The sequence below is a fragment of the Nilaparvata lugens genome, chromosome 5 (genome assembly GCF_014356525.2).
Source record: "Nilaparvata lugens isolate BPH chromosome 5, ASM1435652v1, whole genome shotgun sequence".
Lineage (NCBI taxonomy): Eukaryota > Metazoa > Arthropoda > Insecta > Hemiptera > Delphacidae > Nilaparvata > Nilaparvata lugens.
Genome location: NC_052508.1, coordinates 1,002,594 through 1,008,441, shown reverse-complemented (window position 1 = coordinate 1,008,441; position 5,848 = coordinate 1,002,594).

The window sequence follows — 5,848 nt, the reverse complement described above, 5'->3', positions numbered from 1 at the left end:
TTGATAAAGGGATGAATACCCGAAAAATGTTGTGTCTCAAAGAAATTATAAAGTGCTACTTTACTACTAAATTGACACTTGCTGATTTTCTTCTTTAATTGACACTTGATAAAGGGATAAATACCCGAAAAAGTTGTGTCTCAAAGAAATTATAAAGTGCTACTTTACTACCTACTAGTTCGATACAATGAAACTTTTAAGTAGCCTATCACTATTAAAATGAATGAATAATATTGGGGTATGCGTATCATTGAATTAATAAATGAATGAATTTATGTTGAGAGTCGTATAGTTGTGTGACTTGTATCGTAGTCATGTATAATTGAGACCTATGCATGGCATAGCATTGTAACGTTATTGTTCTATAACTGGAGATAGTCATATAGATAGAATGATTAATAAAACAATATAAAAATCTTATAGCGCCCTTTATTTTTAAAAAAAACTTTAAAATATTTCCGAAACTTTAACTAGTCTCGGTGATCACACCATCGTCAGTATATAAAATTATATGATTTTTATATTATAGTTTTATTAATTTAAAAAGTAGACCATGTGAATGAAGTGTTTCTAGATATATTCCATCATGAGAAGAATTTTTGAGCTGGACCCTTATTTTTTCCCACCGAGGTTGTATTATTTAATACATAAATATGAATATGAGTCAGGTACCTAGTTGTTGTCAACAACAATACTTGTAGTAGGCCTAAGTTTAGTCACAACTAAAGTTGTAGTCAACAAAACGTGTAGTGATTATGACTGGTGACTCTCTCTCGATGATGTAAGAGATTTTTAATGAATTTTCAACAGAAAATACTATCATAATTATAAAATTATTGTTTTAATGTCTATTAACGAAAATACAAATATATTCATTGGTACAAATGCAATCTTCAATTTATTTCCATTTTAATTGCTGCTGGATGATTGATCCATGCTGCTATTCTACTGACAAAGTTGTTCCTCAAAAAGTATGTAGGTTTCTCGAGATTGATAATTTTTGAATGCTTCTTTTAATAAGGTTTTAAAGTAAGGCTTTGGAAAGCCTCGAAATCAATCTCATACATAAGCGTTAGTCAAATGAGAAAAACCAGGAAAGCCATAAAAGATAAACGCTTTGAAGAATTTTCGATGTGGATATGAAATTTACAAACATATAATCGTAGCCTAGGCCTACTCAAGAATACTGTAATATTTTGGAGTTTCAATCTATAGGTCCAAGTGTCTCAAGCGCGCCACATAATAAATTTATATAATACAAAGACTACAGACTAACACAGATGAATTGAGCTAATAATATAGTGTTCTATACAGTTGATACTATGAAAACATTAGGCTGATAGTATGTTATCCTCACATTAGTTCTCCTCAGTAGATCTATGTTATCTTTCTATGTGTTTTCTCTTCCATCAAAAATCAGTTACAGAAAATACCTTCTATTCTAAGAAAAAATTGAAGCATGTTAATCCAGATGTCCTGCTAATAATTCTGCCCAGATGACAACATTCATGAATTAATTGACCACAGTGTTATCGGAAGCTGCAGACAAAAATGTTAAACGTGAACATTGATTTCTACTTTTCGACAATTTTTGTTCCACAATGATGAAATAACAAGATTTTTTTTATAGATAATGTTTAATAGTGTTTGTTCTATAATAATTATTATTAAACGAAAATCCAAAGTAAATGCTGTAATTCACCTCGAAGAATCTGCTACTGCAAATATTGACAACAGGTAAACAGCTAGATGGAAATTCGATGAGCCCGGGAGTCAGCCCGGGAACAAAATAATGATAATTTGTGTCCCGGCTGACAAATATTTTTGATAGTAGCGCTCATCGAAATTCCATCTAGCTGTTTACCCTGTATCAATAGTTGAAGTAGCAGGAGTCTTCAGGGTGAATTACAGCATTACTTTAGATTTCCATTAAAAAGAACTATTATTAATTCATTTGCATTTGAATAATTTGCAACATCTCAGTAATTAAAATCTTTTTTTTGTTGATATTTTCATCTACTTCCTGCCATTGAATCACATATCTGTGAATAAACCAGCATGCCCACTTATTCCACTATTAATTAATTTGAACTATACAGGACCATGTCCATGTGGAGAGAATATGAAAATTGAAATAATAATAAGATATATTCTTTAGTTCTATTACTCATTATCGACTAAGTTTGATATAATGCTAATTACTAGCGTATATTATTATTATTATTATTATCATTTACTAGGTGATTTTGATACTGTACTTGTAATTGACAAATCTATATCAAGCACCAAGATTAAATCATCAAGACCTACCTAAAATGGATTCTTATATATGCGATTATGCCTTTTTGAGATATATTTGGAAACTATTTGATACTCGTTTGAGCATCCAAAATTTGGATAAAAATTTGAATAAAATTATGAAAGAGAAAATTATGTTTTTTTTTTCTTCTCATCTGATAAAAAGGAAATTATTTATCTCATGAAAATAGACTCATAAAAGTTTACCTCAGTGAAGCCTAATATGAGGCTTCATGTCAATACTTTTTTATTGTAACTGATCAATCTATTGCTTGTGAAGCCGAAGTTGGCATAACAGACACATGCCCATCAATTGTCAGCAATTGACTAGTGAAGATTGAGCAAATACTACTATAATTCAAGGTAGCCCACTATATTATTGAATTTATTAATATTGAAAAATAAAATCATCCACTGAGTATTACTAAATGTATGATAAACATTTTCATTTTAGTTAGTATTGTGTGACTATCACTGAGTTGGCATAAGTATCAAATACTGATGATTGATGTTACAGTGCCATTCATAAATAAATTATTTTATGATCGTAGATATGAAAGATTAACTTCTTGTCTCAAGATTCACTTGAGACTTTGAATTATAGGCAATTATGCCTCATTCATTTGAGGCATGGGCGAATTGCAGCCATTCTCATCTTTATTTGTATTACAAAAAAGAGCAATTAGAAACAATTTGTAATGTGCCTCCTTTAACTCACTGTAAACCGTTGTTCATTAGATTGGGAGTCATGAGCTTACCTTGTATTTTTAGTTTAATTGTCTGCTTTTTGTAAAGTCAAATCCACATTTATTCTCAACTCATGACACATTCATTTATAACACAAGGAATAAATCGAATCTGAGGAATGAGTACTGCTCTTACAAATCCAGCATACGAGTTTCAAGCCTTTTCTATAAAGTTTTATAACCATTTACCACCAATGTTCGAGGTTTGACGCTCAGGGAATTTAAAACTAAGAATTCGAATGTTTCTATAAAAAACTGTTTTTATAGTGTGGATGAATATTCAATGTTAACATTGAGTCTATCTAGATTTTTAGGTAATTGGCTATTGTTGTATGATCTCTAATATAGTTTGTAATATTGACGTGGCCGATACAATTGTAAAGTGTTTGTCTGTGGCAATAAATTGATTTGATTGATTTGATTGATTTGATTTGATTTGATTTGATTTGATTTGATTTGATTTGATTTGATTTGATTTGATTTGATTTGATTTGATTTGATTTGATTTGATTGATTTGATTTGATTTGATTTGATTTGATTTGATTTGATTTTATTGATTTGATTTGATTTGATTTGATTTGATTGATGTTGATTTGATTTGATTTGATTTGATTTGATTTTATTTGATTTGATTTGATTTGATTTGATTTGATTTGATTGATTTGATTTGATTTGATTTATTTGATTTGATTTGTTTGATTTGATTTGATTTGATTGATTTGATTTGATTTTGATTGATTTGATTTGATTTGATTTGATTTGATTTTTTTGTTTGATTTGATTTGATTTGATTTGATTGATTTGATTGATTGATTTGATTTGATTTATTTGATTTGATTTGATTTGATTTGATTTGAAACTAGAGTAGTAGAAAAAAACACTCCTTTCGCTCAGGAGGCATCAAAACGTGAAGAAATCATGTGATTCAGGTAACTTTATGTTTTTGTTAAAGCTGATCGGTACACTTTTCTATTGTAACTGATCAATCTATTGCTGTGTAAGCCGAAGTTGCATAAAAGACAACATGCCCATCAATTGTCAGCAATTGACTATGGTGAAGATTGAGCAAATACTACTATAATTCAAGGTAGCCCACTATATTATTGAATTTATTAATATTGAAAAATTAAAATCATCCACTGAGTAGTATACTAAATGTATGATAACATTTTCATTTTAGTTAGTATGTTGGTGACTATCACTGATTGGCATAAGTATCCAATACTGATGATTGATGTTACGGTACCTATTTTATAATAGATTTTTTTTATGAACGTAGAATATGAAAGATTAACTTCTAGTCTCAAGATTCAACTTGAGACTTTTGAATTAGGGGCATTATGCCTCATTCAACTTGAGGCATGGCGAATGGCAGCCATTCTCAATCTTTATTTGTATTACAAAAAAGAGCAATTGGAAAAATTTGTAATGTGCCTCCTTTACTCACTGTAAACCGTTGTTCATTAGATTGGGAGTCTGAGCTTACCTTGTATTTTTATGTTTAATTGTCTGCTTTTTGTAAAGTCAAATCCACATTTATCTTAACTCATGACTACATTCATTCTTATAACACAAGGAATAAATCGAATCTGAGGAATGTACTGCTCTTACAAATCCAGCCATATGAGTTTTAAAGCCTTTCCAATAAAGTTTTAGAACCATTTACCACCAATGTTCAAGGTTGACGCTCAGGGAATTTAGACTAAGAATTAAGAATTTTTTTATAAAAAACTGTTTTTATAGTGTGGATGAATATTTCAATGTTAACATGGAGTCTATCTAGATTTTTAGGTAATTGCTATTGTTGTATGATCTCTAATATAGTTTGTAATATTGACGTGGCCGATACAAATTGTAAAGTGTTTGTCTGTGGCAATAAATTGATTTGATTTGATTTAATTTGAAACTAGAGAAGTAGAAAAAAACACTCCTTTCGGCTCAGGAGGCATCAAAACGTGAAGAAATCATTGATTCAGGGTAACTTTATGTTTTGTTAAGGCAGTTCGGTACACTTTTTTATTTAATTGGATGATCTTTTTCAATATAATTGTTAAGATCATTGTAAGAGTGAGAAAAAGTGGCAACTGAAATTTTGAAGTGGTCTAATAAGCGAGCTATGGGAGTTATGAGTCGTTGAAGTGCTATAACTCCGTTTTCTTTCCAGATCATATAAACGGTTTCGACTATATTAACAGAACTTCTCTTAAAAATTCAAAAATGTATCTTTCAAAACTAAACATTTTATTCCCCATATCGATCATAAATAAAAAATTAACATTTCTTGTAAACTCGATAACTTGTTCATTTCGGCATAAATCGCGAGAAAACGCATATTAGAACAAGCCAATGATATACCTAATGTATTGAAAAATCTCCAATGGAAATTTCGAAACCGTTTATGATATGGAAAGAAAACGGTGTTAGCACCTACAACAACCCATAACTCTCTTATTATACCACTTAAAAATTTCAGTTGCCACTTTTTCTAACTCTTATGATCTTAACAAAATTATATTGAGAAAGATCATCCAATTAATTAAAAAAGTGTACCGATCAGCCTCAAAGCAATACTTTCTTTGCCCACGGTAGCAGGACAAGGAAAGTACAATAAACGTCAACTTTCTCATGAAAAACACATATTGCCCACATAGAGTCTAAGATTATAACACAACATTTAACATCTAACTACTTATATACATATTGATAAACTACCCACCATTTAATAACTTATATAGTTTCAGTAAATATGGTTAAGAGAAGATTTCAACATTAAAATAGAATAATCTGAGAATAAGGAATAATA